Below are 16356 nucleotides of genomic sequence, written 5' to 3' on the forward strand. Positions count from 1 at the left end.
TTACTCTGTTGGAATTTATTTCTAAATCAACATAAACTCAAGTTAGTAATCTGACTCCAATTTGTGACCTTACCCAACTGCCACTCATCCAACAATTTGCGCAAGGTATCAGGAAGCCGGCATTTTCACACACGAGTGGATTTATTCCTAACACACAGATCTAATACAAGCACCTGGGTCTCGGGTCCTTCTCAATACAGCCCTGTACGCCTCTGTTGCCACCAGCAGACGTACTCTCATCCGAGTTGCCCAGCAATGAGTTATACTACACAATATGCAAATGGAACAGCAACAAAGGCATCCTGGCATTATTTTATTGGCTATGTGTATACTACAGTTAACTGTAGCTTGCTCTCATTGGTCTTTCTTCCCCTGCAGAATCGCTTGCTTACTCCTCCTGGTTGTAGTTTTCCTCACAGTTGTTTCCCACCAGGTGCCTCTGGGTCATCTTGTCCCTGCGACTAGCACCGTTTGCTCTGAAACATTCAATTCTTACACTCCCTTGCACCACACATTCTGTTTTGTTCACTTTACAGTCTCACACTCTCATACACAGAATGTAGCAACATCTAATGAACTACTTTAAGCTCAAACTCTTATGTTCCTTTAACTCCCAAGCCCAGACATTGTGGCTCAGTGGCAGAGTCGCTGTGTTTGGTTGTGCGTTCTATCCCCCAACCATTGTGACTGTATCAAAGTGTCCTTGTTCAAGACACTGACCCCTAGATGCTCCTGATGCTGCGTCATCAGTAGGTAAACGAGTTGTCAGTGTAAAGCACTTTGAGTAACTTTTGTGAGAGGAAGAGTGCTGTATGAGTCCATTTACGTTCGAGAGCACTTCCATTTCCTTCTGTGGACTATTGACAAGCCAGAAATTCCTACCAAGGGAGATGAACAACATTATGTACCAATCTAATTGTGTGTTGCAAAGACCAACTTCAAAATAAGTACACCAAATAATACATGGAGATCAGTGCAATGGCCTTAACACGTTTCTTTTTTTTTTAGTTGGCCTTTTAAAGAAAAAGCTGTCAACCATCTAGCTTTACTCCTCCTCGTGACTCAATTTTTACTGCCATTACATCGTGTCTCTACCAACATTAAAACACCGTCAATAAAAATCATCTTCAATCGACGATTGAGGAGTCAAAGAAACTACTATTCAATTACGCTGTCATTATCTGGTACAGCACACATCTGCAGTGTTCGCACTAACCGCTAAGTACGTGTTGCACATGATGCATTCAAATTCAGATTTACATTTCCCAGTCAGAAAGAAAAAAGTACCTCAATAATTAAAGGTTAGTAACTGCAAATGTCTACATAATGTGGGACTCCTGAAAATCTATAAAAGCTGACATATACCATTAATAGAAGGTCTAGCATTTGGCTCTACTACCTATAAAGACCACCGGGTTCCGGATGGCACCAAGGATTTTAGCTAACACCCTAAATCACCTGAGAACGGCTAACTGTGTTATGTAAATTGAACAAAAGAGAAGTTGCACACTCACTTTATCTTGTTGGGGGAGCATTAGACATGCAAATTGTGGTCATTATGTGGGGTGGAAGAGCTTGTACAGACCCATCTCTTGAAAATTTCATTCAAGTAAGAAAGGCTGACGTTGCAACAGTTATCTTGCTGAGAGAGCAGCACACAAGTTTTTCCTCTGATGGTGAGATTTATTGATAAAAACTGGACCAAAAAAAAAATCATAAAAATATAAACAGTATATGCGTCATCAGGGTGCCGTCAGTTTTTGTGTGTGAATACATTTCAACAGTCATTCACAATCCAATTGGCCAGGGTAGTGCGATGTTATGCAGTTGGTGACAAATGACCCCTACACCAGAATTTGCAACAAACATATCAGTTTTTGCTCGTTCACTGCGGGTGGACGTCATTAAATCGTGGATGTTGCATGATATCTTTGAAGCGGGTTTGGGACATTATTCAAATGATTTGTGGGTTTCCCAGGTTTGCTGACCAACTGTCATTTAGTGATGGTACCCTGGTGACTCGGCAAAAGAGTCCACCCCCAGAAACAAAATGGAGGCTGCAAGAAGGCCCAAAACTCTTTACATGGTGCTAAGTGGACAAATAAAGTAAAAAAAAAAGAAAAACCCTTCAACTTTTCATTGCATTTTTCACCTTGTTGGAAAAGAAATATGAAAATGGGAATAATATGAAACAGAATCTTACCTGAAGACAATGGAAGGTTTATGTCTTCTCATCTGAGTCATTGTGATTTACTTCACTCAAGATCATTTCCAATGCCTGTTGAGCATTGAGTCTTCTCTGCATTTTTGGTCTTTGGGGGTTTGCACACCACAGAATTCTAGAGAATTCCCAATAGTAATGCAGTCTGCATCCAACAGGCCATTTCAATAGATAGGTCAATTTGCATGTGTTTACACCTGGTTGCAAATGCGAAAAAGTCGTCCGCTTGCTACATGAACAACACCCAACAATCTTGTTTTTATGTCTCTTACTGTGCCACAGTTATTCTCAAGCAAAGGAAATCTGCATTTGTACAAATTTATGGAAATATAATGTGAATCATTATAGCATCATACAAAGGCAACCTTATCCAGATGCAAACATGACCTAAAACAAAAGTCACTAAGTGATTATTTTTAATTGAATCCGCATTTATGCTATTTATGGGTGTTTATGACAGATTGTGATTGAAACCACATTTGCCAGGGTTTGAGGACATGACACACCCATGCACAATTTTTGACTGTTCTTGTTTTGTGTTTTTCTACTGATGCTGTAAAAGAGAAGTTGCACACTCACTTTATCTTGTGTGTTAGGCTGTATTTGTAACGAATTGTATGTTTTGTGTACAATAAACTAAACAATTCTTATGTCGAATGTCGTTTTCAAAAGAGGGGTCTATGCAAACTCTTCAACCCCCACTCAAAAACGCATCTGAGAAACTCCACACAGGATGGTCCAGTTAATGACCACATTTGCATGCGTGATGGCCCCCAGCAAGATGTGTGCAACTTCTTTTCTGTTCAATTTACTTAACAAAGTTTGCCATTCACAGGTGATTCAGGATGCGAGCTATAATCCTTGGTGCCATTTGGCACTATGGTGATCTTTATAGATAGAAGTGCCAAATGGCGCCGGCCGGAGAAGTGCCATTTGGCTGCTACTGTTTAGCATGAACTTGAGATATATATATATATATATATATATATATATATATATATATATATATATATATATATATATATATATATACACACATATACATACAATTTTGGGTAATTTGTGATGTGTAAATTTTATATACAGTATATGATTTTATTTATGTATTTATGATTGTATATATGAATTATGTGGTATGTGTTTTTATGTTGACGAAAATAATGTATCAAACAAAGGCAGACAAAAAAAAAAGATCCTGTTGAAGTAATGATTTGCTATTCAACTGCTATTTAACTAACGGTAATCTTTTAGTCTTTTAGTCTTTAAAATATATTTCTATATTATATTTTCTATAAATATGTTGGGACTAAATATGCAGGCATGTTCAGTCTGTTAAAGAGAGGATGTTGGCAGACAATTACATAAAAATATTAAATACTAAAAAAAAAAAGTATATACTTCATATACCATCTTTTTGCATAAAGGTCTGCAAATAAGCCAGTGCGGCTTATCCATGACAATTTTTTTTTCTCATATTTTGCTGCTGTGACTTTTATAAAGGTGCAGTTTATGGTCCAGAAAATACAGACCTTTGCCAAAATGATTGGTCTTAATAAATACATCCCTAAATATTTATTTGATACCGTAGCAAAGCTAACACAACAGTAGCAGATTAATCATAGCTCCTTCCATTCAGCACACGATTTAATGCAATTCTTTACTTGGTGGATTCAGCTAATAAAGGACGAAATAAAAATGCAGCGCCACTTGCCCTCTTGGGTTTTGTGATTGCTGATGTTAGTTTAGACAATCAGGCTCATTAAAGTCTGGTAACCCTGTCCCAGTTTGATTTAGTATCCCTGGAGTGTCTTACACACCTGGTTAAAGCAGCAAAGCCGACATCCTGCATGCTTGACCCGCTTCCAGGCAAACTTGTTAAATACTTATTCCCGATTTTAGGATCATCTGTCTTGAATATTATCAATCTGTCAATCTCTTCTGGCATTATACCTGGAGCATTTAAGACGGCCGTCATTCAACCATTACTTGAGAAACCTCATCTAGATCCTGAAAATCTCTCCAATTATAGACCAGTGTCACATCTTCCGTTTATTGCAAAAAGTCTTGAGAAAGTTGTAGCACAACAGCTTAGCGATTGCATGATCGATAACAGTAGATTTGAACTCCTTCAGTCAGGATTTAGGGCCAACCACTCAACTGAGACAGCCCTTGTAAAAGTGACGAATGATCTTCTCTTAGCCATGGATTCCAACATCTCAATTATATTATTATTGCTTGACCTTAGTGCCGCATTTGACACTAATGAGCATCATATTCCCATAGAACGTCTTGAATCATGTGTTGGTATTGTTACAGCCTGGATAGGAATGAAATTAATTAACACAAATGCCTCCTCTTTCATGGCTCGAGCGAGAATCCAATTTATATCCACTAGATATATACAATTGTTACAAAACAAACTTGAGTCACAGAATCCACAAGCAAAACTAAACAATATTGGACTGGGCAACCTACTTCATTTTTACAGGAACAATTTTTTAACCAATAAACATCAATCTTCCACATCTAACCTGACTTCCACTTTCTATTCACAAAATGTCAGTTCACGAAAAGAGCACATGCACGCATGCATGACGCAACTTCCGTTCATAATTAACTCCATGCGTTTTGGTCGCCGAGTGCGATTTCGACCCACATGGCGGCAAGTACAGAAAAAGCGATTCTAATACACTCTAAACGTCACTATAATTCACAACAAACTTTTTCTTCCTCTTTTCTCAACACCTAATCATGCTAACAAATGTTTTCAATAATATTCATACCTGGATAGGAATTAAATGACTGAAAGACACAAATACCTCCTCTTTCGTGGCTCGAGCGAGAATGTGGCATCTGGTCGTGAGTCCCTGCGTTCTTCTTGTGCAGCAGGCATAACCAATCGATCACGCAATGAGACCAAACCAGTTAATTGTGAATATTACAAATCAATTATTATTGCACATGAATAACCATACATGAATACACGACTGGCAATGACAAAATGCCCGCTAAGCTGCTAAGTTTGGCTTGATGACAGCCTGCCGCCCAACTCGCCACCGCTGGCCGCTTGCCTCATCGCCGCCGGCCTGGACATCCTGCAAGGCTCGTCATTGATAGCCTGCCGCACAGCTAGCCGCTGTTGCCCATCCATCCCATCGCGGCTGGTTTGGGTGCTAAGTTTGGCTCGTCATTGCTGCACAACGCTTCCCAACTCGCTGCTCGTTTGCTGCCCGGCTCGCCACTGCTGGTCACCCGGCTCGACATAACTGGTCCAGCCTCCCTGCTCAGCTCATCACTACTCTTGCTGGACAGATTTACTCAGCAACAACTCAACAATCCCAGCCGAACGTACCGCCAAAACAAAAGCCTGAAGTAAAACCAGAGGAGGACTTCATGACACTTACACAGGTAAACGAACTGTTACAACAACAACAACGAGAAATGTTATTAAAACAACAACAGGAACATTTCAAAGGTTTTGTCAAAATCATCATGGACTCCAATAATACTAGACTTAACACCATCACAAAGGACCTGCAAGAAGTAAGAACCAGCCTACAATTCACTCAAAAGGAGGTGGATGAAATTAAGAGCATTCAAACCAAACAAACAGGGCACTGTAAAAATATGCAATCGGAAATCTAAAAGTTATGTGATTCATTTACAGTACTAATAGACAAAGTAGACAATCTAGAAGGTCACTCAAAGATGAACAACCTAGTTATCGACAGAATTGCTGAAACACCAGGCGAATCATGGACTGATATGGATAGTAAAGTATCAGAACAGTTTAAAGAAAAATTACAGCTGCAAGATAAAATTGAGTTGGAGCGAGTTCAACGCATTGGAAAATCTGAACCTGGAAGGGTCAGACCCAGGCAGATCTTAGTGAGGGATGAAAAATACAAAGATAAACAAAGGATTTTACAGAGAAAAAAATACCTCAAGGGATCCAACATATATATAAATGAGGACTTAACAGACGCAATCCGCCAAAAAAGAAAAGAACTCCTTCCACAATTAAAAGCAGCACGCAATACAGGAGAAATTGCAATTCTCCGCTATGATAAACTCATAATTCATCCCCGGACTAGCACACCAACAGCTCCAAATTTCCCAACACAAACAAGCAACAAATAGTGAGGTCAAAAAAATTAAACAAACCCCTGGTGACTATACAACACTGACGAACATGCAAACCGAAGAATCAAACCAATTATTCCAACTTACTGAACACAAGACATTTGATCCGGAAAATAATTTTGATCCAGACTGTTACTACTATAAAAATACAGTAATCCCTCGTTTATTGCGGGGGTTACGTTCCAAGAATAACATGCGCAAGGTGAAATCGGTAAAGTAGCCAGCTTTTTTTTTTTTTTTTTTAAATTATTTTACAATGCAATGCTAAACTATAGAATAAAACCAAACATCAAAACTTGTTTTAAAGCCCCAAATTTGTTTAAAACAATAATTTTATTATAGTAATACAAAGTTGGAAACATTGTCACTCGAGTCACAGTCCCAGCTATGCCTCTTCGTCCCGAACCTGAACATTGTTATGAGTAGTTGCTGGCGCTCTTTCTTTTTCAGAGCAAGAAGATTTTTATAAACGCATATGCCCAGAGATCGAATTAAAGTGAAGCGTCTTATATCATAACAATACACTTGAAATTTCAATTTATTACAAAAGAAATGTAGGTTAAAGTCAGATTTCTAAAGCTGTGAATTTCTCAGTTGCTGACTGTGTGCCTACATAGTGTGTGCGTTTGCTCTCGGCACACCTACGAGTAACGTGATCGGCTCCCAGAGACCAAGCTGTCAATCAATGTGCCTACTGGCACGTTCGTAACATGTGCGTGTGTGCTGAGCTGAGCGCACAGAGCGGTTACAGAAGAGACACAAGAGGGAGGAAAGCAAGCTTTTGGATCCTCTTGCCTTTTGTAATAAATTGACAAGTGAAAAACCAATACAGTACAGTGTCAATATTTTATTTCTAGACACCAGTAAAGCCCCTGAGCCAATCAGGATTCAGAGAACAATGCGAACCTGTGAAAGATGAACCACGATACAGCGAGGGATTACTGTATAGCAAATTTTGACTGAATATTACACAAATGATCAACTTTGCGATCAAATAAGCAAGGATGAAGCATTCTCAATCATAAAGCAGAAGTCTCTTTAAAAATATAGGCTATATTAAAGAATTCTTAAGTAAGATGAATAGATTTCAAATAATAGCAATATCAGAAACATGGCTAGATAACGACAAGAGAATAGAAGTGGAAATGGAAGGCTATAAACTGTTTACAATGAAGAGGACAAACAAGATAGGAGGAGGAGTTGCACTATATGTAGATAAATCATTAAGAAGTAATGAGATTGCGGGGTCGACCTTTGCTATGAATAATATAATGGAATGTTTAACAATAGAAATACAAATTGAAAAAGCACCAAACATAATCATAAACTGTGTATACAGAACTCCAGGAGCTTGTCTGGACATTTTCAATGATTCCATAGCCAATATAATTAATCATCATAATGATAAAACGTGTGAATACTTTGTTGGCATTTTAACATTGATTTGTTGAACTCAAGGAACCATCAAAAAACAACAGATTTCATAAATACTATTCATGGTAATGGCCTTTTTCCAGTTATCACGAAGCCTACTAGAATCTCAACAGAAACAGCCACATTAATAGATAATATAATCATAAACAAAATTGACCATGGATTACCAAGTGGACTTTTAATAAATGATATAAGTGATCACTTGCCGATCTTTGTAATCTTTCAAAATTGCCACAACATAAAGGTAAAAAAATAAATAAATTATACATGAGAAAAAAGAATAAGAACACAGTGCTACCGTTGCCTTCAAATGAGCTGGAAAAACAAAATTGGTCCGCGGTGTACTCAAAAAATGACGTTAACTTTGCATACCAAGAATTTTCTTTAATCATAAATCCTCTATACGATAAACACTGTCCACTGAAAACAAGTAGCGCTATAAGGCGCACCAGATTATAAGGCGCACCATCAATGAACGGCCGAGTTTCTAAAAAACGCCATATATAAGGCGCACATAGAGTTGAAACCATAGTACTGGCTGGGGTTGCATTATGCATCCACTAGATAGAGTTGCGTTATGCAGCCACTAGATGGTGCTTTACTAAAAGGAATGTATTAAAAATCAGCAAAGTCATCAAACTTTGTTAATAGAATATAAACTTTATTCATACAATATAAGCGTTGTATGGATATTATACTAAGAAATATTTATTATTAAAAAATAATCAGATAAAACAGAGAATGTGTTTTTGGAAATTGCTATTTAACTTCTAAACAGGAGCCGCAGAGCACAGAATAGATCAAGATCAAGCTATGCACTTGTGAACGCTGCGCCGCAATTCTTTTGATTTTCCCCTCCGCATGCATTATATATTTTTGACCAGCTATTTCGTTATAGAGCACAAAGAAGTTACGAACGAAAGTCAGGGAAATTTCAACGCCAAACATGAAACGGTAGGAGTTTGGAGCCAAGCGTGGGTGAAGGCTGGTGCCGCTGTCTTTTTAATTTTTTCCTCTGCGTGTATTATATATTTTTGACCCGCTGTTGCGATATGGAGCACAAAGGAGTTAGGAATAAACAGAATTCAGGGACATTTAAACGGCAAACATGCAACGGTGTGAGTTTGGAGCCAAGCGCTGGTGAAGGCTGGCACCGCTGTCTTTTTACATTTTTCCTCGGCGTGCATTATATATTTTTGACCCACTGTTATGATATGGAGCACAAAGAAGTTAGGAATCAACGAAAGTCAGGGAAATTTAAACGCTAAACATGCAACAGTATGAGTTTGGAGCCAAGCGCGGGTGAAGGCTGGTGCCGCTGTCTTTTTAATTTTTTCCTCTGCGTGCATTATATATTTTTGACCCAATGTTACGATATGGAGCACAAAGAAGCTAGGAATAAAAGGAATTTAGGGAAATTTAAATGCCAAACATGTAACGGTATGAGTTTGGAGCCAAGCGTGGGTGAAGGCTGGAGCCGCTGTCTTTTTAATTTTTTCCTCTGCGTGTATTATATATTTTTGACCCACTGTTACGATGTGGAGCACAAAGAAGCTAGAAATCAACGAAAGTCAGGGAAATTTAAACGCCAAACATGCAAAGGTGTGAGTTTGCAGCCAAGCGCGGGTGAAGGCTGGCGCCCTTGTCTTTTTAATTTTTTCCTCAGTGTGCACTATATACTGTATTTTTGACCCGCTATTAAGATGTGGAGCACAAAGAAGTTAGAAATCAACGGAATTCGGGGAAATTTAAACGCCAAACATGCAACGGTATGAGTTTGGAGCCAAGCACGGGTGAAGGCTGGCGCCGCTGTCTTTTTATTTTTTTTCCTCAGCAATGCATTATATACTGTATGTTTGACCCGCTATTACTATATGGAGCACAAAGAAGTTACGAATAAACGAAAGTCAGGGAAATTTAAACGACACATATGAGTGTGGGGCCACACACTCTTAAGTCCTCAAAAAAAAAAAAAATTCGTGTTGGGCCTGCAAATCCAGTTAATTAATCGCACAGGGCCGTGTTGGCTTAAATACCCTTGGGCAAGGTCGGTTTGAACTGGATTTTTTAGGCATAAACCCATGATTTGATCCATACATAAAGCGCACCGTCAACTTAAAAAATAAAACTCAGGCTTTTGGGTGCGCCTTATAGTGCGGAAACTATGGTAATAGGAAGCATCAAGTTTCAAACAAACCTTGGACGACATAAGGGATAGAAAATGCTTGTAAAAAGAAAAATGTATTATATAAACATTTTTTAATATCAAGAACAGAAAAAATCCGAATTGAATTATAAGAAGTACAAATACAAACTAGTCAGTATTATAAGGAAAACTAAGAAAGACTACAACCATTCATTATTAGAACAGAACAGGAATAATACTTAGGAGACATGGAGAATACTAAATTATATAATCAATGATGGCAATAAATAACTAGTTATCCCAAATATTTTAGAAAGGAAAATAATATAACAATTGACAAAATAGCAGCTATAACAAATGAAATTAACAAATATTTTGCCAATGAAATTTGTGAGCCAATAAAAAACATTGAAATAAATAAATGTGTGAAAAATAATCCCTCTACTATGTTCCTCAGTGCTGTAAAAAACACTGAAATCTTAAATATTGTCAAAACATTAAAACATAAAAAAACCTACAGATAGTTTTAACATTGATATGACATTAATAAAACATATCATTGAGAATGTAGTACAACCATTTACACACATCTGTAACTTGTCTTTCAAAACTGGCACTTTTCCATCGCAAACGAAAACTGCAAAAGTAATTCCAATCCAACACAGGTGGAAACAAACATTTATTTTCAAACTATGGGCCAATATCATTGTTTCCACAATTCTCAAAAATCCTAGAAAAATAATTTTCACACAGACTTGATAATTTTATAGAGAAACACAGTCTCCTAAGTGACTACCAATACGGCTTCAGAGAAAAAAGTTCGACCACCCTAGCTGTATTGGAACTAGTAGAAGAGATTCCTACAAGCATTGATGAAAATGAATTTACGATAGGGGTTTTTACTGACCTAAAAAAAGCTTTTGACACTATTGATGTTGACACTATATTAATGGACAAACTAGCTAGGTATGGTATACGAGGTGTGGCGTATAATTGGATAAAGAGTTACCTACATGAAAGGAATCAGTATGTACAATTTAATGATGAAAAAATCAGATTTAATGAAAATAACTTACGGAGTCCCCCAAGGGTCTATACTTGGTCCTAAACTATTTACATTATATATTAACGACATCTGTTGTGCTTGTAAAATGTTTAAAAAAGTACTCTATGCAGATGACACTACTTTATATTGCTAGGGGAAAGATCTCAAACAGCTACTGGATACTGTGGAAAACAAATTAAATACATTAAATAACTGATTTGATGCAAACATATTATCTTTGAATTTAACCAAGACAACATTTATTATTTTTGGTACTAGGCAATGCAAAATCCCAGTCAAAATTATGATTCAATCATCGGAAATAGAAAGAGAGAGATACAAATTAGATACAATTTATGGTGTCATACTGGATTCAAAATTATGCTGGAAGGTGCATATAGAGAACGTTAAAAGAAAGATTTCTGAAACTATAGGCATCCTCTTTCAAACCAAATAACTTTTAAAGCAAAAGTCATTATATATATTACATTTCACACTGATATTGCCCTACATGATTTATTGCGTGGAAATATGGGGAAATACATATAAAACAAACACTCTGCATGTCTATAAACTCCAGAAAAAAGCAATACGAATCATCGACCGGTCAAAATACGCAGAACCTACCAACAAATTGTTTATCAAATTAAACACTCTCAAATTCTATATATAGTGGAAGCTAAAACAGCTCAATTAATGTATAAAGCTTTCAATAACCAACTTTGCAACAATATCCAGAAGCTGTTTGAAATCAGGAAAGGGTGTGCTTATGACCTAAGGGCTACCGGTGATTTAAAAAAAAATGAAAATAACAACAACTATAAAGCAAATGTGTATATTTTAAAGGTGTCAATTTATGGAATGGCTATGTAACCGAACTGAAAACAAGCACATCCATGTCTGTGTGCAAAAAGAGCTTTAAAAATATTGTTTTGGAAAAATACAGATTATGAATGAACAGAGTCAGATCTTGTGTAAAAAATTGATACATGTGAAAAATATGATACACGGTATGTTTGTGTTAGTATTTATGTATATATGTTTATGCATCTTCCATATATTTACACACATACAATATAAGCATATGTATTTATATGGAAATACAACTGCATGAATGAACTACATTAGCTAATTTGTATAAACGTTTTTGTGATATGAAACAATATATTAATATCTTGGTAAACAGAATCCAAGGAGAAGGACCAGATAAGTTCTAAACTTCTTCCTACTTCCTTTTGAACATGTACAGCAAATTTCATTGAACTGAACATATGCTGACAATTCTCTTATTTGATTCTTTTTATGTTTTTTTGTTTGCGTTCACATTTTAATCTTTTGTGCTTATATATATGTTCAATAAAAAATCAATCAATCAATAAATCAATCACTCAATGAATCAATAATCGTTCATGACAGCACTTTATGACAGTATTGGGATCAGCACTTACTTGGTTCAGATCTTACATCTTGGGAAGGACGCGTAGTGTCTCTTATGGCAATGTGATCGCTGAATCTTTCTCCGTTTCATGTGGTGTCCCATTGGTGTCAGTAATTGGTCCTTTACTGTTTAACATCTACATGATCCCTCTTGGCGATATTATACATAAAAACGCTATTAGCTTTCATTGTTATGCTGATTATACCCAACTATACATGCCTTTAGAAATAACAGATCTGTGCAAGTGCAGTAAACTGGAGGCCTGCCGAGATTAAACAATGGATGTCTTCCAATTTTCTGCTTCTTAACCCTAGTAAAACAGATGTTAATTATTGACCCTGCTCATCATCAGCACTTGATTAAGAATAATATAATCTGCTGCTGTTGCGTTAGCTTTGCTACCGTATCAAATACATATGTTGTATTTTTATTAAGACCAATCATTTTGGAAAAGTAATTTGTTTTTGCTAACCTAAGAGCCTCTTTATATTTCAGCAAGCTATCGCACCAGGCCTGATGGAAAACCTAGAGTTTAGTTGTTCGCCATTTACACTCAAGTTGTCTACGTAACAATTTAAATGTACGCGTTTCATCCGTAAACCACGCAGTATGCCGCTTCAGACGAGTTTTAAGTCTCAATGGCGCTATAGAGTTTAGGGAATTTAAAAGAATTGTATTTAAAACGTTTGTGAGCTTATCGACTGAACAAATGAACAACAGAAAGGCAGCTGTTGCGAAAGGCAGTAGTTCAGAAAGTGCAGCTGTGGTTGATGAGTTAATATCACGGCTCTTAAAACGTTGGTTGTGGTCAATAAGACCACACTGAGCTAGGAATTTAAATGTTATAATGATCAGACTTAGCGTTAGTATACGGCAAAATTGTGACATTTGAGGCAGTTAGGCCACGGGTTAACACTAAATCTAAGATATTACCATTCCGTTGTGTCGCTGCTTTTATTATTTGTGTAAAACGAAATGCATCGATTATTGCTTGAAATGCTACAGTAAATACTACATTTAAAGAAGGGCCTTTGAGGAGAGAGACCTAATATTTATGAAGCCGAATTTAAACTGGGAAATCTTTCCTGGACTATTCTGATTCTTCATGTTGGTAGTACTAATACTAACAAGATTTTGATGGCTGGGGCTTGGTTTGTGTTTTGAGTGATTAAAACCTCGTCGCAAAGTTAGTAATGTAGGAATCTGACTGTTGATGGCTACAACGCACATATTAATATTAATATTCCGCCTAGGTACTATGTCACTAATCCGACCGGTTAAGGAGGCATGGCTACTTTCCTTAATCAACACCACCTCAGCAGAAATGTTATGACTAGGGGATTCAGCATTAGGTATTGAAACAGTGTGTGGATTGCAGTGACCTAGACTAAGTATACTCTGTGTGTTGTAGCAGTCCGGCCTAGTGCCAGTTAACTCTAGCCCTCACGACTCCACACCCATTCTAGCAGGCTTGCTACTCGCCTGCGACCCGACATGCTCTAATGTGAGAAGTCATGGAAGCCAATAAGCCAATAAGGCTGCAGTTTAGATTTCACTCAAAACCAAATAGAAAACTGTCACTTAATTCCTGGCATGCCGATTGTAATGATACACATTATGCCCTCAGTTAGTTGTTATGACCCTGTCATTTTTTCATAAGCGATTATTATGAATTTTGTATGTACTTGAAAGGATGTGAGCGTTTGTGTGATCAACAGGTGGGACCTGCTGTTTGGCTGGTTTGGACTGATTGCCATCGTGGAATTGATCAGAGTTGGGGCAGAAGTCCTTTTAAACTATCAAGTATTCAGCAGTTGACTTCTCTCACCCCTTTGTTTTCCAAGCTATCCAGATACTGTCAGTTTGAAAGATAACCGGACACAAATTTTGGAAACACACCAACCAATAGGGGACTATCGCAGAGAAAGCTTGGAAAGTACTCTGTAATTTCTTTTGGTTAAGTCACAACTCAACACACAGTCAAGACACCATTGAAAAAAATCTTATGTTGGATCTGAGATGATTTACAAATAGGTCAATTTTTAGGCTTTGTTCTTAGTTGGAATTAGTGTTGTCAAGAGTTTAAAAACAGATACAGTGGGCCCCCGGGTTACGAACTTAATCCGTTCAGCGGCTACGCTCGTATCTCGAACTATCTCGAACTGTTCGTATAACGGGCAATCCAAACCCATGTTAATTCGTGAATGCGTGCAACGCGCGCAAAAGTATTAACATCACGACTGTACACATATATTGAGATTGAGTAATATAATCTACTGTACAGTTGCATTAATTAGCAAGTACAAAGGAAAAATGACTTTTACCTTTGGAATGACGTGACTTAAGCTAGGTGGAAGTGTAGGGGAGCAGAGACCAAAGCTCAAAGTCTATATGGTGAAGCAGATATGCTATTGGTCTTACAATGTCAGAGTGACTCTTTCAGTCAAGGTGTAAGTCACGGAGATGCTAAAACATCATCCTCTTACTTCTTCCTTTATCACTACAAGTAATTTTAGAAGCTATGTCTAACAGATAAAGTTTGCAAAGTCTTCACAACATTCCTCCCTTCCGTTTTTCACTCATTTTCTCTCCTTCCTTCCATCCTGTGCCATCAAGCTAGATAAAGGCGTTCGGCCAATAGCATATCGGCATTTCTGTGACTGACGTGTGACGCTGGCCAATAGCATCTCCGTGAGTGAGACCGGGTGACCTTAATCGACCAATAGCATATTGGCATCTCCGTGACTGACTGATAATTATTCGCACTTTTTTTTAAACGGTTGGAATGTATTGACAATTAATTTAAAAAAAAACACACATTTAAACCAATGACAATTCTTTGTCCTGCAATCGGCACATTTAATTTCATGTCAGCTGTTTTTCCCTTTAGCTGTACAAACACTACACTTAAATGGTAATATATATTTAGACACCGTGAGTGAGACAGTTACTGTGACGTTGTAAGACCAATAGCGTTCACGCTACTGCCACAAGTATCTACTGACGATTTAAATGACACATCTGCTGATTTTGTTGACGCAATTAAGCGAGAAACATATTAATGGCATGTCGGATTGCTCGTAAGGCGAAAGGTTTGTTCGTAAGTGGGGGACAAAAATCTCCGTGATTCACGCTCGTAAGGCGAATTGTTCGTAAATCAGGGTGTTCGTAAGCCGGGGCCGACTGTATTTATTCACATCTTTAATACATTGAAGTAGTCATTCTAATTTTAACTCCCTAAAGATCTCAAAGAAAAGCCCGCAACCATTTTTTTAAAAAAAGATAAATGGTGCGTTTTTTTTTTCCTAATTGCCAAATAATTAGAAATAACATGAAAATAAAAAGTAATCCATGCTATCATTAGGTGTGACTGTAGTTTTTACTTGGTGCTTTGCATTCTTCCACGGTCCCCTGGTAGCTTGAGTTCCCCTTTCCGTTCACACCAAAAAACATTCCGGGTCTGGAGGATTCTCCTAAGTCTCTACCAGGAACTTTCTAAGTGCCTAGTTGCGACTAGGGTATTCGGCTAGCTACCTGCGTAGGTCAAGGGGGGCGTGTTGTGCTAACTAACACTGATTGGTTGCATGCACTTGGGGGTGTGATGTTTAGGTATTAGCAGCCACCAATACATTTTGTTTTCACTGTCGCCAGTTTAATATTTTGTAATAATGGAAGGATAAAAAATTGATAGGTGGATGGGTGGTCTGGAACTAACTACTTACAGGAACTACGTGAAAAGGCGAGTCACTGACTTAACGCCAACAATGAGAGAACAAGTAAGTTTGTGATGCAAAGCTTTAAAAAATTACTTTAAAAACTACACTGACAGAATACGGACTGAAGCAGATTCACGTCCCGGTGATGTGGAACAGAAACTCGTGACAGTTGATGCTCAGTCCATTAATTCTTTTTTTTAGGTTTTTGTCATT

At 37.5% G+C, this 16356-nt stretch overlaps 1 long non-coding RNA gene across 1 annotated transcript in view; it reads left to right on the plus strand.

The window, feature by feature from the left end:
* The first annotated feature begins 5361 nt into the window (after positions 1–5361).
* LOC148410135 (uncharacterized) overlaps positions 5362–16356 on the plus strand; it is a 50621-nt gene continuing 39626 nt past the window's right edge. Inside the window, exon 1 of the long non-coding RNA XR_015868148.1 lies at positions 5362–5629. This is a non-coding gene — a long non-coding RNA (uncharacterized LOC148410135). The remainder of the gene's footprint in view (positions 5630–16356) is intronic.

The sequence above is a fragment of the Hippichthys cyanospilos genome, chromosome 16, assembly GCF_059441005.1.
Source record: "Hippichthys cyanospilos isolate Australia breed blue-spotted pipefish chromosome 16, RoL_Hcya_1.0, whole genome shotgun sequence".
Classification (NCBI taxonomy): Eukaryota; Metazoa; Chordata; class Actinopteri; order Syngnathiformes; family Syngnathidae; genus Hippichthys; species Hippichthys cyanospilos.